The 26,347-nt window shown below is 41.2% G+C and overlaps 2 protein-coding genes across 19 annotated transcripts in view; both read left to right on the top strand.

The window, feature by feature from the left end:
* Positions 1-23,273, top strand: part of BPGM (bisphosphoglycerate mutase) — a 62,992-nt gene extending 39,719 nt beyond the window's left edge. For 2 of the 16 annotated variants that reach the window (XR_014833755.1, XR_014833758.1), the window contains 2 exons: positions 11,467-11,610; positions 19,249-22,120. The gene's annotated coding sequence lies outside the window, so the exon portion shown is untranslated. Of the gene's footprint in view, positions 1-3,938; positions 4,260-11,466; positions 13,144-19,248; positions 22,121-22,415 lie in introns of those variants that run through there. The other 14 variants (XR_014833765.1, XR_014833770.1, XR_014833754.1 and 11 more) reach the window with 12 other exon arrangements.
* Positions 1-26,347, top strand: part of CALD1 (caldesmon 1) — a 287,937-nt gene that overhangs the window by 2,927 nt on the left and 258,663 nt on the right. The window contains exons 2-5 of one of the 3 annotated variants that reach the window (XM_085005401.1): positions 11,467-11,610; positions 19,249-19,352; positions 20,768-20,924; positions 24,682-24,802. The gene's annotated coding sequence lies outside the window, so the exon portion shown is untranslated. Of the gene's footprint in view, positions 1-11,466; positions 11,611-13,355; positions 14,874-19,248; positions 19,353-20,667; positions 20,925-24,681; positions 24,803-26,347 lie in introns of those variants that run through there. The other 2 variants (XM_021079167.2, XM_085005410.1) reach the window with 2 other exon arrangements.

Below are 26,347 nucleotides of genomic sequence, written 5' to 3'. Positions count from 1 at the left end.
CTGGTTGCTTGTTTAGAGAGCTGTCAATCTGCTCCTTGTGACTTCTGGGGGATAATGTGGGATGATTTGGCAACACTGATGTTAACTTCGAGTGTTTAAAGATGAAAATGTTTCCTGAGACTATTTTTGAGAAGTAATTTTGAATTTCCTAGGTTGAAAAAATTGAATAATTTGTTCTTATTGTAAATTAGGTTACTCTCCATGGGAGAAGGGGATAGAAAATGGAGTAAGATAAAGAAAACCCCTGTATTACTAATTTCGAACTGGAGATAATTGCATGAATGTGTGTGTATGCATTTTCCTCCCAATACCACCCCACCTTTCCCCCCCTATCCCTAGCTCTGTCCTCTGAAAGCTCCTAGAAGCCATAAGCTGATAATAATGAACACGCCCTAAGTTCCCTTGATCTTGTTTTCTAAATACTATTCCACAGATCAGGGATATTTTGGGGAAATCATGATTCCGCTTGAGTACACATAATGTGTAAAGTGAGCTTAGAACATCTTTTTTTTTTTTTTTTTTTTTTTTTTTTTTGTCTTTTTAGCTATTTCTTGAGCCGCTCCCGCGGCATATGGACGTTCCCAGGCTAGGGGTCGAATCGGAGCTGCAGCCACCGGCCTACGCCAGAGCCACAGCAACGCAGCATCCGAGCTGCGTCTGCAACCTACACCACAGCTCACGGCAACGCCGGATCCTTAACCCACTGAGCAAGGCCAGGGATCGAACCCGCAACCTCATGGTTCCTAGTCGGATTCGTTAACCACTGCACCACGACGGGAACTCCAAGCTTAGAACATCTTGAGTCAGAAAAGAAAATGCCCAAAGACTGATGGGACACAAAATTGGCTTCAAGTGACAAATTTGGGACAGTTTGAGATTGAAGAATAATGATAATGGATTACAGAACATTTGTCTTAGTCTGTTCAAAAACACCACAGATTGGGTGGCTAAAACCACAAACATTTCTCACAGTTCTGGGGACTGGGAAGTTCAAGATCAAGGTGCTGGCAGATTTAGTGTCTGTTGAGAACCCTCTTCTTGGTTTTCAGACAGATGCCTTTTTGCTGTGTCCTCACAAGGTGGAGAGGGAGGGGGCTCTGGTCTCTTCTAAGAGCTCCAGTGTCGCCTTGGGGGATCCACACTTGTGACCTCATTTAAACCTAATTACCTCCCAAAGGCCTCACCTCCAAATACCATTGCACTGGGGAAAGGGTTTTAACATTTGAAACTTAATTGGATATTAAAGTTATAAAGGACAAGGTGGTTGGAAATTTTAAGGGTGAGGTGTCATTATGTCTGCAACTCACATTCAAACGATTCAGGCAACACAGTGTCCCTCTGTATTTAAAGAGAGACAGAAAGCAAATTTAGTAAATGTTATAATTGATGAAGTGAGGAAGGAGTTTATAATGTTGCACTATTCTTCCAGCTTTTCTGTAGCTTTGACATTTTTCAAAATAAAACCAGAAAAAAAGTGACAGGAGGAAAAAAAATTGAAAAGAAGCAACTAAAGCAAACTTGAATTAAGTCAGTCACTAAAACATGTTTTGCTAGATGCAGCGCCTGGATAAAGGTGCCCGGTTTCTGCACTTTTTATTCTTTTGGAAATTTCTGTCTTTGTTGGGTAAAGGAAAAACTTCTTAAGTCTGTATTATATTGTAAAGAAACAAGTTGTACATTTGTTGTATTTCCGCTAGGTCTGGTGCTACAGTTATGCATCAGAACAACAAGTAGCTTCTCTGCTAATACAAGTCACAGGCAGGGTTATGGTTGCCATCACCTTGTAGCTGAACAAACGTCATGGGATTTCTTTCTCCTTATGCAAAACCTTCTAGTTTAATCCCTTAACGCTTTAGGGTAGCATCCTACCCTTCTTAAAGCCACTGTTTGGCTCCTAATCTCTACTTAATCTCTGGGCCTCTGTTTCCTTGGATTTTCTCTTTGTAGCAACCACCTCCCAAGTGGCCTTTGCATCACTCAGCTCAGTGTCATAGCCCAGCTTGAATCTGTGTGACCTCCAAGGAGCTGTGGTCTCTACTCTTCCTCTCTGCTTCCTTCTCCTAAGACTGATGAGAGGCAATAGCTTGTAATGAATGTTTCACATTGCCCCAGACAGAAGTCACATGGGGTCTGTTGGTACCAAGGGTGTGCCTTTTATTTACATTAGGGCTGGCCACTTAAGACTTAAATCTTTTCCTACTTTAAAAATAAGATTCATTAAAAAGACCCTGTTAAAAAAAAAAAAAAAGGTGCTGTTTTCACAAAGGAAGCTCTACCTTTTCAAGACAGCTTCATTTAATTTTCTGCAAAACCAAGTCCTTAAAAACTTCAGTATAGACCAGAATGTGACATAAGCTTGTCTCCAAAGGGCTAGCACCCAGTTTCCAGTGTGTGGAAAAGAGACGCCCTCTGACAGCAGCTGCAGCAACTACAGGCCAAGGTGTTGGAGGGTCACTTTCTCACCATGAAGCAACTCCAGCCAAAGGGGCTATTTTGCTGCAGAGTTTACTCAAGAGTTTTTCATGAATTCATTCTAGCCACACAGTGAAAAGGGCATACCTGCCCACCACGCTACCCTGCATCCACTTGAGAGGAAGCAGGAAACGCCATTTGATGTAATGTTGTTTGTTTGTTTGTCTTCTTAGGGCCACACCCAGGGCACATAGAGGTTCCCAGGCTAGGAGTCAAATCAGAGCTGTAGCTGCTGGCCTACGTCATAGCCACAGCAATTGCTAGTTCAGAGCCTCATCTGCAACCTACACTGCAGCTCATGGCAACACCAGATCCTTTACCCACTGAGTGAGGCCAGGGATCAAACCTGTGTCCTCATGGATACGTGTCAGATTCATTTCCACTGAGCTACCACGGGAACTCCTGATATAATGTTGACCCAGGTGGGGAATGAGATACAGCTAGATTTTTCCATCAGTCACATTATTTGCATAAAATCTATCCTTTTAGTGAGAAGAATCTTTGGAACAGTTAAACCTGGACTTTGGAGCAGAGAGGGTCAAGGCCATCACGTAGTTATACACCCACGATTGGGGTCTTTTAATCCATTCTCACACTTATTCTACAGAATATTCACTAGAGTTCTCCAGACAGCCACTAGCCATTGGTATAGTGAAATATTCATATTTTTGTCTCTGAAGCACTCAGGGATTCTGAATTGGATTTGTAGCTGGAAGTCCAAGTAGTCTCCCGATAATCTTGGTATTTTAAATCTTTATGTAATCTTTATTTCTGCATCTAGACACTGGGGGTCAGTATTTATTCATAAATGCCTCTGGATTTGACTATAACTCTTGCTCTGGCTATTTACAAAAGGTCATGTCTAAAGAGTCCTGGAACTGATTGTGGGATTTCTTTCTCTGATTATGTAACTACAGAGCTCAGCCTGTGTAAGCATAAAATATAAACATCATGGATCCCCATGGGACTGTAACCTGGGAAAGAGGCAGATAGTTTTCAATCTGAAATATAAATGAATACCAAGTCCTTGTTGCTTTCTGGAGACTTGTCTGGCAACACTGGTCCTATAGATATGCTCAGATATTTGGGCAGCACTTGGCATCACCCTTGACTTTCCTTCTTCTGAGTACTTATTGAGTCCTATTGATTCTCTCTCCTCATACTTTGCAAATTCATCTCCTCTCCATCTCACTGCTCAGGCCTTGAGTCACATCCACAGCTTTTCTCTCTTTAAACACTTGAACAGTCTTCTAGCTGATCTCTCTGCCTCCACTTTAACTGTCCGCCAATCTTCTGAAAGATTTGCTAGGGTGACTTTCCCAAAGGTCTACCACACAGAACTTCACGCAGACTTTGCGAGGCACCAGCAATTTTTTCAGCTTCTGCCTTTGCATTTGTCTCCTCTCCATCACCTGCCCCCCTTTGCTCTCTTTTTATTTCCTGCCTAACATCTGCTTATCCCTCAGGATTCTTAGGCTCCCACAGAGCCCTCTGATTTACCTGTGCTGGATCTCACCTGTTCCTTCAGGCAGAAGAATTGAGTGAATTCAAGTTCTCTGGCTCATGAAGATGGATGCCAGACAAGGTCATGCAAACTTACTTTCCAGAATCCCCCCAGTTTATCCCTCTTGAGTATCGCACTGTCCATTTTTCTGTAGATTTACTCTTTAAAATATTTCTTGTCTAGCAGATGTTTGATCTTTATACTGAGCTTTGTGGCTATCTTCCCACTGTGCCCATCCCTGGAAGCAGACATGGAAACTTGCTGCTGATGGACAGGAAGGCAGGTGAGGCTGAGTAGCCCTTTAGCTCAGCATGTCTCTGTAGGCAGCTGCTAGAATGCTGTGGAAACAGGTTATTTAATGAATCATGTTCTCGCTTTTTATTCAAACTATGGAGTTAAATGTTGTAATATATTTTGAAAATAAGTGAACTCCTTAATCCTATAATCTTGATAACTATTTCATCAATTCTTTCTATAAGTATTTTCACATAGATATTCTTAATTTACATTTGATTTTGTATTTTATTCATAAGCATTTCTTCATGCTTCATAGGCTTCAAAAATATTATTATATGGATAAATACTGTTTCATGATTTAGATAGAATTTAAACATCCCAAAGGGAAATGTTTAGATGTTTCCAATGTTCTGCTTTGATAAACAATTTTGTTCATATAACTGCTCTCCAGGCCCATCTTGAATGTCTGTGAGGCCCAATACAAGAGCACAGTAAAGAGCCACACACTATTTGTCCAAATATTTTAAAATATCAGTCAAGCTAACAAACATTGTATGTACTTGACAAATATAACTTCATAACAAAAAATATTTTAAAATATGGGAGTTCCCACTGTGGCACAGTGGGTTAATGATCTGGCTTGTCTCTTTAGAGATGCCAGTTTGATCCCTGGCCTGGCACAGTGGGTTAAGGATCCAGCAATGCTGCAGTTCCAGCTCAGATTCAATCCCTGGCCTGGGAACTTGCATATGTCATGCGGGCAGCTGAAAAAAAAATTAAATTAAAAAATAGAAAATGGATTGCTTAAAAAAATTTTTTTAAATATGTAAAGCCATTTTACATGAACGAAAATCACCATACATCAAGAATGGTTATGGAGTTCTTTGAAAACATTTCACATATACTAAACTTTGAATGAAGGATGTCTGTGTGTGTGTGTGCGCTGAGGCAGTAAATGGTGTTTAAGAAACATAACAATGTCAGCTTGAAAATAGTTATGAGTTGTGACGCATCATGATACGCTTTTGGAGAAGGAGGCAGAAGCCAGTGGGATGGTGTGATGTATGGAAACTATGGACTGTCTTCTAAGCGGAAGAGTGGTCCAGGGGCCCAAGCTCTCATTGCCACTGAAGAGTTTCGGCTATATGAACAGTCTCCCCAAGGCAAGATTTACAGTCAACTATTGGGGGATATAATCCCTATAAGAATCATAAATCCTATCATATTTAAAGAGGGATTAAGGAGTTCTGTCGTGCCGGTAGCTAAACAAATCCAGCTAGGAACCATGAGGCTGCCGGTTTGATCCCTGCCCTCTCTCAGTGGGTTAAGGATCCAACGTTGCCGTGAGCTGAGGTGTAGGTTGAGGATGTGGCTCAGATCCAGTGTTGCTGTGGCTGTGGTGTAGGCTGGCAGCTGTAGTTCTGATTAGACCCCTAGCCTGGGAACCTCCAAATGCTGTGGGTGTGGCCCTAAGAAGCAAAAAACAAAACAAAAACAACAATAACAAAAAAAAAGAGAGATTAAGGTCCCCAAATATATGAGTCATTGACAGAAGTGGAGGGAGAAACGGAGGGAGAAACGGACAGCAGCACAGTAAGAGTGGGAGACTGCAATTCTTCCTTTAAGCTATGGATGGAAAAACCAGATAGGAGATGAGTAAGAAAACAGAGGACTTGAACAACACAATCAGACCAATTGGGCTTAACATACATACACAAAACTCTCCACTCCAAACAGCAGAATGAATTCTTCTCAAGTGCACATGGAATGTTATCCACCATGTGACCACATGTTAAACCACAAAATAAGTCTTAACCAATTTAAGAAAATTGAAATCATATACAATATCTTCTTCAACCATATGGAAGGGAACTGGAAATCAATAGCAGGAAGAAAACAGGCAAATCCACTAAAATGTGGAAATAAATAATTGACTCTTCAGCAACCAGCAAGTGAAAGAAGATATCGCAAGGGAATTTAGAAGATATCTGGAGATAAAATGAAAACACAACATATACCAAAATGTATGAGATACAGTGAAAGCAATACTAAGAAGAAAGTTTATTGTGGTAAGTGTTTACATTAAAAAGAAGAAAGATCTCAAATCGACAATCTACTTTTAAATGTCAAGGAACTATAAAAAAAAAAACTGAACCAAAAGTTAGCAGAAGGAAATGATACAAATTAGAGCAGAGACAGAGAATAGAAAACAATATTAAAAATTAAAATTGAGTTTTTAAAAGACCAACAAAATTAAAAAACCCATGTGTAGAATAACTAAGAAAAAAATGAGACTCAAATTATTAAACTTGGAAATGAAATAGGGGACATTGAAACTGACATGTCAGAAATAAAATGGATTGTAATAGACCACTATGAAAAATTATATGCCAACAAATTGAATAGCCTGTAAGAAATAGATACATTCCTAGAAACATACAACTTGCCAACACAGATTCATTGGAAATTTAAAAATCTAAGGAGACTTATGACTAGTAAGGAAGTTGGAGGAATAAGCAAAAGCCTATCAGCAAAGAAAAGTCCAGGACCAGATGGCTTCACTGGAGATTTAAACAAGAATTAAAGTGAATTAAAGAAGAATTAATACCAATACTTCTTAAACTCTTCCAAATAATCTGAGATGAGGGGATACTCTAAACTCATTCCATGAGGCCAGCATTTCTCTGATATCAAAAAAGAAGTAGAAGGCACCCAAAGTGGAAAGGAAGAAGTAAAATGATCTCTGTTCACAGATGACATGATTTTGTATGTAGAAAAGCCTAAAGAGTCCACAAAATTCTTAAAATCAAGACATGATTTCAACAAATTTTCAGGATATGGTATCAGCTGTGTTTCTATATGCTAATAATGACCAATATGAAAAGGAAATTGAGAAAAAAAAATCTCATTCACTATCACATCAAAAAGAATAAAATACTTGGGAATAAACTTAACCAAGGAGACGAAAGACCTGTACACTGAATATTATAAAACATTGCTAAAAAAGATCAAAGAAACAAATGAAAAGGCATTTATGCTCGTGGATTGGATGATTTAATGTTGTTAAAATGTTTATATTATCAAAAGTGACCTACAGATTCAGTACAATCCCTATCAAAATCCCAATAGCATTTTTTTTTGCAGAAATAGAAAAAAAATCTTAAAACTGAATCTTATAGGATCCTGGATAGCTAAAACAGTCTTGAAAAAGAAGACTAAAATTGGAGGGCTCACACTTCCTGATTTCCAAAACATACTACAATGAAATAGTAACCAAGACCGTCGGGACTGGCCTAAAGACAGACGTACAGACCAACTGAACAGAATAGAGAGTGCAGAAATAAACCTTTGGATATATAGCCAAACTATTTTTGATGATAGTGCCAAGACTACACAATGGGGAAGGGACAGCTTCTGTCTTTGCAAATGATGTTGGGAAAACTGGGTATCCCCATGCAAAAGAATGAAGTCAGACCTTTACACCATATTAAAAAATTCATTGAACATTTGAATAAAAAGCTAACCATAGACACAAAACTATAAAACTTGCCAAATGAGCAAGTTTCATTTTCATTTTTTTGCAAGTTAATATGGTGCCACATGAGTTCAGCAGGACACTGAGTGGAGCTAGTGAGCTTAGATTTTTCAAACAAAATTCAAATGTTTTCTAAATGGGAGAAATAGAATTTGCTTTCCTTCTTTTCTCAAACCATCTCTGATATTTGGAGCATCCAGAGCTTGTGTATGAAAGCCTAATTGGACTATATGAATGCATACCAAGGTGAACTAAACATTTTATTTGCAAAAAGTAAAACAAAAATTGTGCCTTCTTCAGCATAGGGTGTTTAAAGCCACAGAGCCCCAGGCTTAGAAAACAATCAGTGTCAGGATCCTTAGTTAGAAACAGTAGAAACCACTCTTAGCTAGTCTAAACAAAAAAGGAATTTATTAAAGGATATCAGATGCCTCCCAGACTCTTTGGGAAGGCCAGAGAATTAAACTTGGATGGCCACTCAGCTGAGAATAACACCCAAAATGCAGTGTGGGATGGTTCCAGAAAGGATTCCAATGCCCCTGCCACTGGACTTGGACACTGCAGCCCCTACCGATGATGTTGGAAAATGGCATAGAGTTTCCTAAAAAAAAATTAAAAATAAAATTACCATCAATTCTACTGCCTTGGTGTTAGAGCAGCCATACACTATATGAAAATGAATGCATGTGACAGTGCTCCAATAAAACTTTATTTACAAAAACAGGCAGCGGGCCTTACTCGGTTCTCAGAATAGAGTTTGCCAATCCCCACTCTAGAGCAATGTCATTGGTGGTTTTATTAGGATGTGAATATTCATAGACATTAACACCATTTTTAAAAGACCTGCCTGTCTTCACTGGGTGCTAGAAATTCTGCTATAATTCCAATTGGCAGTGATCTGGTAGGTGGGAAAAGTGGTCATAATGTCTTGTCCTCCTCTGACTGTCCATCCATGCTTCCTTACTTTGAACTCTGAATGCTCTCCTAGTGGGATACAGGAAATGTGATGCAACACCAGCAGAGACTTGAAAAGCAAGGGTACAATGGAGTTTGTCTTCTCTTAAACCCTGAGGCTGCCTGTGAAGAAGCCCAAAATGGCTTCCTGGATGATGAGAATACACACGGCTCAGTTACTCCTGTTAACCAGGCCTACAGCTTGACAACCACCAGCCATGTGATTGAGGCCATCCTAGATTGCCCATGCATTAGCCAATTTGCATCATGGACACTGAGCCCAACAATGATCAACTAAGGTGACCCAGACCACATAGTTGAGCCAATCCCCAAAGTCATAAGCTAAATGAATAGTTGTTATTATAAGCCACTATGAGCCAAAACAATCCTGACAAAGAAAAATGGAGCTAGAGGAATCAGGCTCCCTGACTTCAGACTATACTTCAAAGCCATGGTCAACAAAACAGTATGGTACTGGCACAAAAACAGAACTAGAGACCAATGGAACAGGATAGAAAGCCCAGAATAAACCCATCCACTTATGGGCAACTTATCTATGACAAAGGAGGCATGAATATACAATGGAGAAAAGACGGTCCCTTCAATAAGTGGTACTGGGAAAACTGGACAGCTACATGTAAAAGAATAAAATTAGAACACTCTCTAACACCATACACAAAAATAAACTCAAAATGGATTAGAGACCTAAATATAAGACCAAATACGATAAAACTCTTGGAGGAAAACATAGGCCAAGCACTCTCTGACATAAACTGCAGCAATATCTTCTCAGATCTACTTCCTAGAGTAGTGAAAATAAAAATAAAAACAAAGAAATGGGACCTAAATTAACTTAAAAGTTTTGCACTGCAAAGGAAACCCTAAACTAAGCGAAAAGGCAACCTACAGAATGGGAGAAAATATTTGCAAATGAAGCAACTGACAAGGGATTAATCTCCAAAATATATACATAGCTCCTGCAGCTCAATTAAAAAAAAATACATCAAAAAATGATCAGAAGATCTAAACAGACATTTCTCCAAAGACATACAGATGGCCAAAAAACACATGAAAAGATGCTCAAGATCACTAATTATTAGAGAAATGCAAATCAAAACTACTATGAGGTACCACCTTACACCTGCCAGAATGGCCATCATCAAAAAATCTACAAACAATAAATGCTGGAGAGGGTGTGGAGAAAAGTGAACCCTCTTACACTGTTGGGAATGTAAATTGGTGCAACCACTATGGAAAACAGCATGGAGATTCCTCAAAAAACTAAAAATAGAATTACCGCATGACCCAGAAATCCCACTTCTGGGCATCTATCTGGAGAAAACTGTGATTCGAAAAGATACATGTACCCCAATGTTCATTGCAGTGCTATGTACAAGACAATGGAAGCAACCTAAATGTCCATCAACAAAGGAGTGGATAAAGAAGATGTGGTACCTATATACAATGGAATATTACTCAGCCACAAAAAGAATGAAATAATCTCATTTGCAGCAACATGGATGGACCTAGAAATTATCATACTAAGTGGAAGTTAGTCAGACAGTGAGAGACAAACATCATATGCAATCACTTACTGATATATGGAATCTAAAAAAAGGATGTAAATGAACTTATTTTTAGAATAGAAACAGACTTACAGACTTTGAAAAACTTATGATTACCAAAGGGGGCAGATTCAGGGGGAGGGATGGGCTGGGGGTTTGGGATAGAAATGTTCTAAAGTTAGGTTGTGATGATGGTTATACAATTATAAATATAGTAAAACTCACTGAATTAAAAACAAAAGCCTCTTGCAGACCCAGCTCAGATCTGGCGTGGCTGTGGCTGTGGCTGTGGTGTAGGCCAGCAGCTGCAGCTCTGACTCCACTCCTAACCTGGGAACTTCCATGTGCTGTAAGTGCAGCTGTAAAAAAAAGAAAAAAAGAAAAAAAAAGAAGAAAGAAAAATAAAGAAAAAAAAATAAGCCGCTATGTTTTAGGGTATCAGCAGCAAAAGCTAGTTTACTAAATTTTTTAACACACCTTATCTCACTTTACTCTGCTCACAACAACCCTGTAAAGCAGAAGGAGCAGATAGTACATAATCTCCATGTTGCAAAGGGGAGGAAATTGAGCCTCGTAGAAGCTTAATGACCTGCCAAGTGTCAAACTGCTAGTAAATAAAAATCTGGGTCCAGAATGGAGGTTACCTTGACCCCTTAGTCAAAATATACACATTGACTATGTTGTTTTGCTTGGGGCAAAGCAATAGAGCAATTACGGCTTCAGCTTAGTCAATTGTTGTGCTAATATAATCTTATCTCCCCCTTAGAATTATCAACTAAGTTATTAAAATTCAAGGAAGCATCCTTCTGTCAAAATTTGTTCTATCATTTGGCAACTATCAGGTATCCAGACTTGGCTAAAGGGACTTTCAGATTAAACTCCCAAATATCTCCTGAGAAAAGCATAATTTGGGGGAAATCAACATCTGGTAATCTATGTAGATCTCTGCTATGGTTTCACACTTGCCGATAAATTCTCACAGATGTCAGTTTAGGTAAACATGCTGAGCAGATTATAAGCAAAGATCCTAGGATGGAATCTTGACTCAGTACTAACCTGAAGGAAAGTTCTTGGTCCTCGAGAAGCCAACTTTCTACTAAGGAGCTTAACTCGAGTTTGTCCTTAGCTATGGTTCTGGGAGGACTATGCACAGTGTCAAGAAGCAAGAGCAATAAAATGCTATTGGTGCTCATTTGCAGGTTCACAAAGGTTTCATGAGGGTGATGTCATCGAAGCTGAGCTGAAAGGATTGCCACAGAAGGATGGGAAGCCAGAGAGGTGAATAAGTTTCACTGGACTTGGAAGATTAGAAGGGATCTGAATAAATGGGAAAACAGACAAAGGTAGGTTTTAATCAGGAATGACCAGAATAAACTTAATAAGGAAAGGATTCATCAGGGCACTAATCTAAGATTTGCGAATGATAAGAAATCAATGAAATAGGTGTTTGTTTACAGCCTAAAAAAGAAGAGAGGGCAATAGTTTAGGGAAATAGACGCTGTTTCATTTCTAATGTGTTGGGTTTGAGGTATCAATAGATTATCTATATACCCATGTCCTGTGACCTGTTAAAAATATAGCCCCTGCCCACAAGAGAGAAGCCAGGAGGCTCAGCTTGGCTCAGCTGTGATTACTACCTCGTGGGGTTTTGTGAGAGTTAAATAGGATAATGTATCTAAATGCCTAGCACAGTGCTTGGCTGAAAAAGAGAGATTTAATGATCATTCAGTGCCTAGAATAAACAGTTTCCTTACCCAACTTCTTCTTGGTGATGGAGGAGCCTAGCTTTGGGTATCTCCTTGGATCAGCCAAGACCACCTGAAAAACCTTTAGTAAGCACCCACCGCCAAGAATGGTTTATGAACTTTACGCCCAAGGGTGGTGGTGAAGGTCTGGGCAGATTTTTCCTGTGAGGGGCTTGCTAGTAAATACTGTCATCCTGTCAACCATACAAACTCTCAAAACTGCTCACTTTGGGTGTAGTGTAAGAGCAGCCATGGACTATTTGAAAATGAAAAGGTGTAGCTGTGTTCCAATAAAACCTTATTTACAAAAACAGGCAGTGGGCCTGATTTGGTTCACTGGTGAGAGCTGACCAATCCCCACTTTGGAGCAATGTCATTGGTGGCCTTTTTAGGATGTGAATGTCCATAGACTTTAATGCTATTTTTAAAAGGTGAAACACTTGCCGATTTAATGCACTCTGGTTGGAGGGGACTAACTCACACTTAGGCCTCATTATTTAATCATTGTACCAGGAGGGAACACCTTATTCGACCAGCGTTTGAGTGTGTGGACGGCCTTGTTGAAGATGGTCATCTCCTGCCACCAGCCCCGGGCCTTGCACATGACACTAAGACACAGTCTCTCCTTCTTCTACAGTAAAACATTGCAGATAGGGTCATAGCTAGCCAGCCAGAAACTGCTTTTCCCAGCCTCTCTTGCAGCTCAAGTGGCTATGTTTCTAGGTTTCCATCAATGGAATGTCAGCTAAAGTTCAGCTTCCCACCCTCACATGCTTACAAGGAAATAACTTCCCTGGACTGACTTTCTGTCCTCCCTTCGTTCAAGCTGCCTCAAGAACATGCCTGAGTCCTGGCTTTGACCATACAAATGGGGACCGTGCTAGAGACCAGGGCTACTCAACCCGAAGCATAAAGCATTATCTGGATGGGTACCCACCTGCAAAAGAACGAAGCTAGACCTTTACCTAATACCATCTGTAAAATTAGCTCAAAATGGATCCAAGACGTAAAAAACATAACACTTAGAACTATGAAACTCTTAAAACCCTTAAAAGAAAGTTTCATGACATTGGATTGGGCAATGATTTCTTCATATGATACCAAAAGCAAGGGCAACAACAACAACAAAAATAGACAAATTAGGCTTTATGAAAATTAAAATTTTTTGCATTGAAATGTAATATCAGAAAAGTAAAAAGATAACCCACAGACTATGAAATAGTATTTGTGAATCATATATCTGATAAGGGACTCATATCCAGAATATATACAGAACTCCTAAAACGCAGCACAGAAACAACTCTATCCAAAGATGAAAAAATGAGGACTTCCCTTGTGGCCTATGGCATAACTACTCAGCATTGTCTCTGCAATGGATCTGGTTCCATTCCTGGCCCTAGAACTTCCACATGCTGTGGGTGTAGCCGCATGTTTAAAAAAAAGAAAAACAAACAAACAAATAACTTGAACAAATTACTTGAATAGACATTTCTCCAAAGAAGATACACAAATGGCCAATAAGCACATGAAAAGATGTTGAACATCAGTCATCATTAGGAAAATGCAAATCAAAGCTGCAGTGACATGCCGCCTCGCACCGTTTAAGATGGCTACTATCAAAAATAAAAACAAAACATAAAATTACAAGTGTTGGTGAGGATGTGAAGAAATTAGAACTCGTGCGCTGTTGACAGGAATTTTATATTCAGCAGCTGTGGAAAAGGTTCAGTGAAAGAGCAACTGTGGAAAACAGCATGGTGATCTCTCAACAATTAAAAATAGGATTACCAAATGATTCAGCACTTCTACTTCTGAGTCTATACCCTCAAATAACTGAAAGAAAAGAAAAAGAAAACAAAAAGAATTACCTGGAAAGTTTGGTAAAACACAGATTCCTGAGCCTCACCACCAGAAGCATGGGTTCAATGGCTCTGAACGGGGGCCTGAGAAGTGAACCTTCTAATAAATTCTCAGTTGATGCTGCTTCTGCTCATCCTTGGGTCACACTTTGAATAACACTGCCCTGGGGAAAAACAGGTTAACCGTAGTTAAGTAATTGAGGTCACTAAATGATTTTATTTAACAGGGAAGAGAGAAAAAGAAACTTTCTCAAGCCATTGTCAATGCAGCATATACCTCTTTGTCCCATCGGCTTAGCTTCATCATTCAGTTGGTACCCAGTCATTGTTTGTTGGATGACTGAATAAGTGAACCACAGTGCTTATGGGGGAAAAAGGACAGCGTGGTCTGGGTGCTTGGTTCTTCTGGGTTCACATTATTCTTGTGGGTTAGTCCAAGATGGATCCTAGTTACCGAAAGGACTCAAGTTAGTAGCTGGGCTGTGGGCAAGGGCAGCAGTGCTGCTCTGCACTGAGAATTCCCACCGCTCCTCAGCGGTAGGCCCTCAGCTCCAAGAGCCGCCAGGGCTGCTCACATACAGGCCCTCTGTGCAGGGTCAGACTGCTCCAGCCCCCCTCCACCTCCACCTGAAAGTCACTTTTACCAACCATTCCCATAGAGAGTTAAAGGACGAAGGTCTTGCAGGGAGGACTGGGGGCACAGGCTTGCTGGGAGAGCTAGATTCCAAGTTCAGCAGACAAGAGACTGACAGGCAACATTAGACCAGGGAGGTGCTGCCGGGGTGGGAAAGAATGCTTGTCGTGACCACTTCCTTCTCTTTATTCTGCATCGGAGTTAAAGGCTGGCCTTGCCCAACTCTCACGCTGAGACCTGGACCTCAGAAACTCCAAAACACACACCCTTTACAAAAATTTGTAATTTCATCATTTCTTGACCAAGTGACTCCAACCGCAGAAAGGCACAGATTTTCCATTGGGATTTATCCTGCTGCTCCTTTTTTGGTGGGTATATTTCTTGCTGGCTTTTAAAAATCCCATTCATTATATGAAGTATAGGTTTTTTGAAACTGACTTTAAAGTAAACTGGTTATTAACTATCCATATCTTGTCTTTCTGTCTTTCTCACTCCACTTTATGGATTTGAGAACCGAGACTCAGAATAGTCTATGGCTTAGAAAAGCTAAATTCACTTTTTACTGGGCCCACGGTCCATAATCTGAGCTTTGAAGTCTAAAGATCTAGGATTACCTACCCTCTTCCCCACCATCAGTATAGCCAGACCCTGTTGCACAAAGCCAGGGTCTGGCCAGACTTCATTCCACAAGTACAGACTTCCAGTTTCTGGTTGCAATTGAAGGCTAGTAAATTTGGAGAACAGGATGGAACTGTTTCTTGTAGAGGCAAACAATTTGTAATCATTAAGAAGTACGAAGCTAATGAAAAGCAATTAATCCGACGGCCAGCATTGCCATAAATTATATTCCCAAAGTGAACACATGATGCAGGCATGATTCTTGATTCCAGATAAAGAAGAAAATGTGGAGCTATTATTAAACACAGAGTAAAACAACATGAACAAAAATGCCAGAAGATAGAAGGAATGCAGGCAGGAGCCCTGGGGCAGAGGGAGGGGAGAGATCATGCAGGCGGGAATGTGTGGAGGGGAAGGAGGGCACGGCTGTGGAGCTGTGCCAGGTGCAGTCAATCTCCAGGCTGGCGATGCTGAGGGGCAGGGGACAGAGCCAATTCTCCCCCAGGAGTCCTGAGCCGGGGCCTCTGCACGCTTGCAAGGAGCCACTCAGCTTCCCCACCCCACTGCCCTGCCACAGGGAGTCACGTGGGGCCCTCCCCTTATGAAGCAAGAAATAAAGAATGACTCCTCATTTCCTGGAACACTTGAGACCACAGGGGAGTTGGCAGAGGCAGGGGAAGGTTCAGATTTGGGGTGGAATAGGAGAGGGGGTGGGAGAAGAGGGTACCCCAACTACCAACCCTCTGTCTCTGTCTCTCTCTGTATCTGTCTCTCTGTCTCTCTACCTACTAGGCAGAATTCTGGCAAAAATACATGTGGGAGTTCCCATGTGACTCAGTGGGTTAAGAACCTGAATAGTTTCCATGAGGATACAGGTTCGATCCCTGGCCTTGCTCAGTGAGTTAAGGACCCGGTGTTGCCTTGAGCTGTGGTGTAGGTCACAGACATGGCTTGGATCCCAAGTTGCTGTGGCTGTGGCATAGACTGTCAGCTGCAGCTCTGATTCTACCCCTGGCCTGGGAACTTCCATATGCAGCAGGTGTGGCCCTAAGAAGAAGAAAAAAACAAACAACAACAAAAAGACAAAACAAAACAAGCGTGAGGGCTTTTGAGGTAGTCTGTTGCTGAAAAATCAGCCAGGGATACTTCAAGTTCTACTCAGATCCAGAGGACTAGGTACCTACGCCACAGCCAGAGCAATGCCAGATCCTTGACTCACTGAGCGAGGCCAGGGATTGAACCCGCATCCTCATGGATACTAGTCGGGTCCATTAACCCCTGAGACACGATGGAAACTCCTAGGTAGGAATTTCTGCCCTTGAAAGATCAAACTATAATTGCTCTTCTAAGTCACCTTAATGGTACCTTGAATGAATACCTAATATGATCACAGTAAGATTTTCCAACCATTAAGAAAAAGTATCTCCTTTTTCCCCATCACAGATGCTTGAAATTCCTTCAATAAGGGACCACAAAAAAAAAAAAAAAAAAAAATTCATGAAATCATTGGAGATAAAATTCTTAAAGCAAATACCACTAAGGAACAGAGCGTATTGAAGACACTCATTCACGAGGAAAAGGCAGTCAGTAACTTGAACCACAGGCCAAATTACAGGTGGCAGATTCCCCTGTTTTGACAGAGGGCAAAGGGGCTAAAACAGAGCAAGGCCTTATGTTGAAGAAAGACTTGAAAAACAAAGTCACTGACACGCTGACTATCCTAAGGATTGGCCTTGTTTATCTTCAGCTGGGGTGGAGGAGAGAGAACAGCCCACCTTCAGGGTGGTTGTAAAGATATCTTTGTCTTATTGGGCTGTTGGCGGAGACAGCCTTGTGTGTGCTTTATGGACATTTTGGTGCTTCCTTTCTTAATGTTTTTAAAAAACATTGTTTAAGCTTCTATAGAATCCTTGTTTAAGATGTCATTGTATGAGGCTGTTGGTGGTGCAGCATGCTGCGATGCAAAGTACCTGGGCACTGGGACCCCAAGATTTGGGTTCTTCCCCAGGCTCTGCCATTGACTAGCTTAATGACCTGCAGCCACTCACTTCATCTCCGAAACAATGGCCTTGGCCAGTGCTTGCTTGCTTTATTTTATTTTATTTTATTTTATTTTATTTTATTTTATTTTATGCTTTTAGGGCCACACTGGCGGCATATGGAAGTTCCCAGGCCAGGGGTCGAATCAGAGATGAAGCTGCCGGCCTATGCCACAGCCACAGCAACAACCTACACATCTGAGCCAGAATTAATTGCAACACTGAATTGTGACACTTTGAAAGCAGAGCTACCCCATTGGGAGTGGAGGAAGGGCCCCAGAAACCACTCCACTCACTCCCCCCTCTCCCCGCCCCCTGCCCCTCTGGCACCTCGACTGAACCTTGGGACAGTTTGAACCGCACTGGCTCAGAAGATGGCTAAAGTCTCCTTGAGTTTATTAAAAAGAAGCTTTGCTGGAAATACATCAGAGACAGGCTTTGAGAATCTGGCAGTCTTGTTTTAGAGCAAAGGACATACTCCATGAACCTTACTCTGCTCAGGAATCATGCATGGGAGCCGGAAAACCTCTCTCTCTCTCTCTTTACCTCTTCCTTCCCCCACCTCATCTATATCTGTAACTGTATTTATATCTCAGGGTCTCAACATCCCATTTGTTGGCAATAAGCGTTTATTGAACACTTGCCTTTTGGGAAAGCACATTATTAAGTATTGGAGGGAATAAGAAACATAAAAAATGGGGAGCAATGAAACTGTTTCTTTATACCTCTATGAAAATCAGCAGCACATCCAAAGCCACATCATATACAGGAGTGAAGCCCTGCAGATCCTTAGACACTGGAATGGGGTGAGAAAAAAACGGCATTTGAGCAAAACTATTTTGACAAAGAGACGAAAAGGGGGTCAGAGCAGGGAAAATGCAAACCGGGAGACTGAATCCCGAGGACTGTAGCAATACCCACCCTGGGTGTGATGAGGACCCAGCCTGGAATGACAGCTCTCCCCTCTGAGAGTAGCACCAGGAAATGGGGAAAGCTTGTCTGGGGACAGAAAACCTGGAGACCTAGGGGCTGGCACTAGATTTGCCCTCAACTTGTCAGCGAGAGGCTCTAGGATGAGGGGTAGGGCCTGATGGTCTGTGAGGTCCACCGTGATCCATAAAGTCTAGGATTCTCCCCTTGTGACTCAGAGGGGCCATAAGGCATGTATTCTCTGCATACATTTTAACTGATCCCCAGATCCTTCTAGATTTTTTTCCATGTTGATGGTTGAGTCATTAGAGCAGTCCCCATTGGCTGAAAGCACTACCTAGAAAAACTGTGTGATAGCAACTAGCCCTTGTATGGAACTTATTCTGTGTAGGCCCTGCTTAACTGCTTCATATATAATAGTGTATGAAGTAGATACTATTACCATTCTCATTTCATAGATAAGGAAACCCAGGCACAGAGTGGTTAAGTAAGTTACTCGAGGTCACACAGCTACAAGTGGTAGAAATGAACTTCAAACCTAGGCAGCTCTGGAGCCAATGTATTAAACCACCACACTGACAACCTCTCTGTCATAAAACAAATAACAATAGCAATACCACGATAATAATGTATACGGGATCTCCTTGGCCATTCTGAACAAGGAGAGTGTCAAGCCCTTAGGAGAGGCAAAGCAACCAGGAGGCAGGTGGGGGTGGGGTGACAGTGGACCTCGGGGTGTGTTAAGGGGCCTGGAGGATGTCACAGCTACTGTGTAGATGGATTGCTGCCACTGTATCTATTTCTCTCTAAAAATTAGCAGCAACAAAGAAACATGATCATTTGCAACTTTAAAAAGAAGCTAGCAGCTATAGGAATCTGGAAATAATATCCCTTTAACTCAAAGGACTGATGCATTGGTTTAAAAGGGGTTGACTTTAAAGCTGGTATGTGAGTTTACTGAGGCCATTGGCAGGGATGTTAACAATTTATGGAATGCGTTTTTGGAAAGGATTAGGGGGAAAAACATGTTGTGTCTTACAAACCCAGAGTTAGGAATACAGCTCTAAGGGGTGAACATTAAATATCAAGCTTTCAGGATGCATAGTTTTTAAGGGAATTTGTTTGCCTTTCCTCCCGTCTTGCTCTTTTTTTTCAGACCTTACCCAAAGGATCACATTCAGGCCATACCGGATGTTCCCAAATCATTTCCATCTGACGCCCGGACGGCCCAGGAGGCCTGGCCTTAAGGAGCAACCCCTGGTGAGTGCTATTTGTGAAGGGACCAAGATAGAAGCCGTCAGTTGTTTCTGTTCAGCCTGGTCCCAGGCCTCACCAGCAAGGGCTCACTGGTTTTCCTCTGTCAGCTGAGTTTTAGAAACAGGCTGCTGTTTACATTCTGGCCAAGGACTGAAATAAGAAAAAAGCAGCTCTTCATCTCTATTCTAATTCCCTCCCCCCTTCTCCCTCCCACTGTACAAACCACGGGCTTCCAGTGGAGGAGAGCTGATTTATAGCAGATGGGTAAACTGAGGCACTGAGAGGTTGATCAACGTGTCCTGGCTCTGCTTGATGGTTGTATCGCAAGGAAAGGCATATAGAATTCTCTGTCCAGAGGAGAACCTCTGGCAGCTAAGAGTGTTCAATTAGAAGGAAAACACCACGCTTTTAAAAGAATCCTTTTCTTGCTATTTCTGGAAATGGTACTTGGAGCCCACCTGCCTGGCTCCAGATTTTCACAGCTCCCCCAAACACAAGAGAGCCTTTTAGTTCTGTATTCACCTTCACAGTGACCAACTGATCAGACAAAACACACCTGGCAGAAAGGATTTCCAGCTGCTCCAGAGGCAGCAGTGATTTCATCAAGGGTGGAGGTTGGGCACACTAGTATTTAACAGGGAGGCAGGGTCTAAACTGAAATGAGATGGGGGTGGGGGTGGGAGCTGTGGGGGTGAGGGTGGGGGGCTAGAACTGGCAGCAGTGGGCCAGGTGTGCACAGAACCTCTGCCTCCGCTGAGAGAGAATCTGATGGGAGAGGCTCGTACAATCGTTCTGTCTCAGACAGTGGTCCGAGCCCAGGAAAGGCACTTAGCCCTACATCCAGCCCTCTAGGTTGTTTTTCTTTTTAGACTGTATTTATTGGAGATGTTTTAGATTCACCACAAATGTGAGAGGAAGGGACAGAGCTTTTCTACACCCCTGTCCCTACACATGTAGAGCCTCCCCCGTGATCAATGTCACTCACCAGAGTGATTCGTTACTATCAAGCATGAACCTACCTTGTTACAACATAATCATCCAAAGACCTGAAGTCCATCATTTACCTTAGGTTTCATTCTTAAGCTTGTACATTCTATGGATTTTGACAGATATACAATGATAAACATCCATCTGTATAATAGTATACAGAGTATTTTCATTGCCCTAAAAATGTTCTGTGCTCTGCCTGTTCATCCCTCCTGCCCCTCCCCAACCCCTGGCAACCACTGACCTTTTTACTATCTCCAGTTTTGTCTTTTCCAGAATTTTTTAGAGTTGGAATCATACTGTATGTAGCTTTTTCAGATTGCCTTTTTTCACTTACGAATATACATTGATGTTTTCTCTGTGTCCTTTCATGGCTGGATAGCTTGCTTCTTCTTAGTGCTAAATAATAGTAATTGTCCAATGTACCACAGTGTATCTGCTCACCTACCGAAGGACATCTTGGTTCCTTCCAAGCTTTGGCAATAATGAACAAAGCAGTTCTAAACATCTGTGTGCAACTTTTTGTGCAGACGTAAGTTTTCAGCAATTTTGAGTAAATACCATGGAGCGCAGCAGCTGAATCATAAGGTAAGAGTATGTTTAGTTTTTAAACCACCAGACTGTCTTGCAAAGAGGTTGCATCCCACTGGTGCATTCCTGCCAGCATTCCTATTGTTCCACATTTTCACCAGCATCTGTTTTTTTCACTGTTCTGGACTTGGCCTGGTCTAATAGGTGTGAAGTTGTAGTGCATTTTAATTTGCATTTCCCTAATGATACATGATGTGGAGCATATATTCACATGCTCATTTGGCATCTATATATCTTCTTTGGTTAGGTGTCTGTTAAGATCTTTGGCCCATTTTTTAATCCAGTTGTTTGTTTCCTTATTGTTGATTTTTAAGAGTTCTTTGTATTTTTTGGATAATAGTCCTTTATCAGGTGTGTCTTTTCTCCCAATATATGGCTTGTCTTTTAATTAATTCTCTTAACGTTGATTTCCACAAAGCAGAACTTTTTTTTTTTTTTTTTTTGCTTTTTAGGGCCACACTTGTGGCATATGGAGTTTCCCAGGCTAGGGATTGAATGGGAGCTGTGGCTGCTGGCCTACGCCATAGCCGCAGCAGCTTGGGATCTGAGACAGGCCTGAGATATATGCCACAGCTCAGAGCTATGCTGGATCCTTAACCCACTTAGCAAGACCAGGGATCAAACCCAGATCCTCATAGACACCAGTTGGGTTTGTTTTGGCTGAGCCATAATGGGAACTCCAGAACTTTTTAATTTTAATGAGTCCAGCTTATCAATTATTTCTTTCATGGATTGTGCCTTCAATGTTGTATCTAAAAAGGTATACTCAAGATCATCTAGGTTTTCTCCCATGTTATTTTCCACATGTTTTATAATTTCGTGCTTTACTTTCAGATCTATGATGCATTTTGAGTCAATTTTTGTGAAAGGCTGTAAAGATTAAACACTGCTGTAAGGATAAGCTACTTGGCATTTTTCTTGATGTCAGACACTGTGTTTTGCATATAAATGGTGCTCATAAATGCTTACTGATGTGATATATTCGATTTCTAGAAAGTGAAATGTGACCATTACTGAGGAGATTGCTGTGTGTGATATGAAATAACAGAGGTCTTTCTCTAAAGTCTTAATCTAAGTAGCAACAACAAGTAATTTAGAAGAAGGAAACTTCTTATTCTTTAAAATAACATCTGTCATGGTATTAAAATTTTATATTTAAAAATCCATCACATCCACAATCTAAAAAAGAAAAATCACATGATCATATCAGTAGATACAGAAAAAGGATCTGGCAAAATCTAACACTCATGACAAAAACTCTCAGTACGTATACAGCACAGATAATTTAGCCAATGTTTTATAGTAACTATACCTGGGGGGAGTTCCTGTCCTGGCGCAGTGGAAATGAATCCAATTAGGAACGATGAGGTTGCGGGTTTGATCCCTGGCCTCATTCAGTGGATTAAGGATCTGGGCTTTTTGAGAGCTATGGTGTAGGTCACAGATGAGGCTCAGGTCCTGTGTTGCTGTGGCTGTGGTGTAGGCCAGCAGCTGTAAATCCGATTTGACCCCTAGCCTAGGAACCTCCATATGCCACAGATGAGGTCCTAAAGAGCAAAAAAAAAAAAAAAAAAAAAAGAAAAGAAAAGAAAGAAAATATACATGGGGAATTAACTTTTAATATGTTGTATACCTGAAACATATAATATTGTAAATCAACTATACCACAATTTAAAAAAAAAATCTCAAAAATTCCTCCTATAGCTATTTTGTTAGTGAATATTTTAATTATTGGACTGTCACTTACATATTATAAATATTTTTCCAGTTCATCATTTATATTTGCATGTTTTTAATATATAGTCATTTTGTATACAGTTCAAAAAATCCTCTCAGTAAACTGGGAAACTTGCTAATTAGCTGATCTGTTTCCATTTTTAAAAAGATTAAATATATGTATGATTAACAAGTAGAGATATTGAGCAGCATAAGATCAGCAATGTCATCACACTGGTTTAAGAGAATTCCAGCCAAAAGCAAACAAAATTTGACATTTTAATGAGCCTATGCAGGCTTAGCAGACTGGGGTAGGACTTCAATGTGACTTCTAAAAGTACTGAAAATAGTTTGAGAACTCCTAAGGTTTTAGGAATCCCAGGGTCTTAATCCAGTCCTCAAAGACTCTAAGAATTCCAGAAAATCCTCTACAAAATATAAATACACTTTGTTATATGCTCTTTATGTTGGTCTAAATCCCTTTTTCCATATCTTAATCCTATTCTACCTGAAAGTTTGATATTTACATGGGAATCTCTAAAATTTAAGGATATCCAATTGCATTAAAATATTTCTATGTACATATGGTGCCCAGATGCATAATAAATGTAGAAATCATGATTTCAAAAATAATGGCATGTAGTTTCTTTTCTGGTCATTCAATCTGTCTGCCTACCCACATATTTTTAGTCATTTTCCCCTCCTCTATTCATCCTTTAGCCTCACATGCCATATTCCTTTCCTTGCTATTAAGTCTGAGCTCTGATAAACATGTACTATGTTAGGGTTCTTGGTTATTTTTATACACACACACACACACACACACACACACAGAAAGACAAAGTGACACAGAGATATGGAGATACACACAGGCACAGAGGAACGGAGACAGAGGCAGAGTTTTATTTTAAGGAATGAGCTTACATGATTATGGGGTCTGGCAAGTCCAAAATTTGCAGAACAGGCTGGCAGCCTGGAAATTCCAAGAGTTTAATGTAGCAACTCAAGTCTGAAGGCAGTTTGGAGGCTGAATTCTTTCCTCTTCCAGGGATGTAAGTCTTTTCTCTAAAGACTTTCAACTGATTGAATGAGGCCCACCCAAACATGGAAAGTAATCTCTTCTACTCTAAGTTTAAAGATTTAAATGTTAATCACATCTTAAAACACCTTTACAGAAATATCTAGATTGGTTTTGACCCAAAAACAACTGTTCACCATAGCTAGCCATGTTGACCCATAAGTGTAACCATCCTGTGTAGAAGTACTGTATTAAGCACTGGGGCTAAAAGACATATATGATCTTGTCCCTGACCTTAAGGAGTTGATAATCAAGTAGAGAAGTGAAGAAATGAAGAAATGATTTTGGCCAACACCTTATTCAATAGTGAATACAAAGCTAAGACTGAGAAGGGGAGACTTCAGGCCAGTATGGGAAGTTGAGACTTTAGCAGGTAGGATCTGAGCTGAATTTTAAAGGCTGAGAAGAGGCTCACCCAAAGGAAAGGCATCCCAGTGATGGAGAAGTGAAAGGAAGTGGGCATCTGTGGAGAGCTTGATTTGACCAGAGGTGGGATGTGTGGGTGTGAGGGTGGAGCTGCTGGGATGAGGATGGAAGGATGTGAGGCACAGACTGTGAGGAAGGAGAAGCCCCCTGCCTGCCTCTGGTTGTTTCTATCAGGGAGTGGTGTGGAGGCCACCACACAGAAGGCTGCAAGGCTTCATGGAACTATTCCAGCTGGAAAGACCCTCAGCAGTGACTACTGCTGATTTTCATGGGTCTCACCCAAGGAGATGCCTCAGGCACCACTGCGAGGTGTAAGGGGTGGGTAGGACCCTGGAGGCTCCCCACCTCCTTTTTAAGTTAAGCACTCAAATGTTGTGCATATTTAATAGGGCTGCCGAGCTGCTGTTTTCACAATGGCACTCTTTTCTGGGCAGTTTTCCTGCTGGCCTGGTTCCAGGAGCTGTGACTGGAGGCACTGGGCTATTGAACAGTTCAACCTCACTGCCTGTTTACCTTTCTCCACTCTTCCTTCAGACTGTCATCTTCTAGGTGAAACAAAATAAAAATAGTGCTGGAGGGAGTTCCCATTGTGGTGCAGCAGAAACCAATCCAACTGGTATCCATGAGGATGCAGATTCCATCCCGGCCTTGTTCAGTAAGTTAAGAATCTGGCATTGCTGTGAGCTGTGGTGTAGATCGCAAATGCAGCTCAGGTCCTGCATTGCTGTGTCTGTGGCATAGGCCAGCAGCTACAGCTCCAATTTGACCCCTAGCTTGGGAACCTCCATATGCAAAGGGTGCAGCCCTAAAAAGCAAAAAAGAAAAAAAATTAAAATAAATTAAAATCTAAAAAATAGAGCTAGAGAGGTTCACCTTAATGTAGTCAGATAATATCTTAACTGCGACCATTTGTTACTCAGCTGGTTCTGCCTGATGGGCCAAATGCCCTGGCCAGAGCCCCAAGCTGGGAGGCAGCAACCACAGCTTGGTAGAGGGGTCTGAGCCAAAGAATAGGGGCAGATGAAGAGTTCTCCTGAAGGACACCACTTATGTGCCTCATTGAGGATCTGGGGTAGAAGGAAGAATGAAGGACAAAGTGCACGAGACTCTGTGCATCTCAACTGGTTGGGAGGACCCTCTTCTTTCTGATGGGTCCAGGTACAGTACCTGAGAAGGGGTTCTTCCTGTAGAAAAACTAAAATAAAAGCAGACAAAACACTCAATCTTCCTTCCTCCATTTTTCCCCCAGAATTTTGGAAATAGTCATTCCTTCATCATGAACTAAAGTTAGCTCCTTCCATTAATGCCAAGTGGAAAGAGATAACATCAAATGAATGGTTGACTGCAGCAATAACTATTTTCAGTTCTGGCTAGGGAAACTGACATTTTAAGCAAAATAATGTATGTGACAAATCGTGAAGTTAAATATTTTTCAGAAGATAATTTTTACCCTCTTAAAGTATCAGAAAAGCGGAACAAAGATGTCCCACTGAAAACGTAAGCTTTATAAATAAGCACTGAAACAAAGATACAGGATCAAGACCTGAGAGAGCATCTAGCCCACAGATGAAGAGCTCTGCTCAGAGAGGGTCTAAGGTCACACAGATAACAAGTAAAATTAAGAGAAAAACTCATTAGTCTCTTGATAGTACTTGTTCCTCTGCATAATGCTGCCATCTGGATATTCTGACCATTTTTTATCCCTTTTGGAAGCCTACTTGACAAAGTGATGGAAATGTCTAGAATCCATACAGCAAGATAAAAATGAGCCAACTTCATTCCATTTTTGTTAGCTTGTTTTGGTGGAATGTCTACACAGTTCAGACACCACTGCATAGTCTGACAGGAGTAGGGAATGAAAGAGATTTTGTGCACAATCTGTCAATAGAGGAAAGCTCTGTGACATGTGTCCCCAAGGATATGGTTGAATTATTTGCTGTTTTAGGTGTGTTGGGATTGGGGGCATGAAAAGAGACGAAAAAGAATTAAAAGGAATTGCTGAAGTTCCCATCATGGCTCAGTGGTTAACAAACCTGACTAGTATCCAGGAGGATGCAGGTTGGATCCCTGGCCTCACTCAGTGGGTTAAGGATATGGTGTTGCCGTGGGCTGTGGTGTAGGCTGCAGATGCACCTCGGATTCTGCATTGCTGTGGCTGTGGTGTAGGGTGGCAGCTACAGCTCCAATTGACCCCTAGCCT

Source organism: Sus scrofa, chromosome 18 (assembly GCF_054392235.1).
Source record: "Sus scrofa isolate SSC_HxYL_T2T_F1_AM1 chromosome 18, Sscrofa_HxYL_maternal_Yorkshire_Landrace_v2.0, whole genome shotgun sequence".
In the NCBI taxonomy this organism is placed as follows: domain Eukaryota; kingdom Metazoa; phylum Chordata; class Mammalia; order Artiodactyla; family Suidae; genus Sus; species Sus scrofa.
The sequence above is the reverse complement of the archived record's forward strand: the minus strand, read 5'-3'. Positions and strand labels throughout refer to the sequence as shown.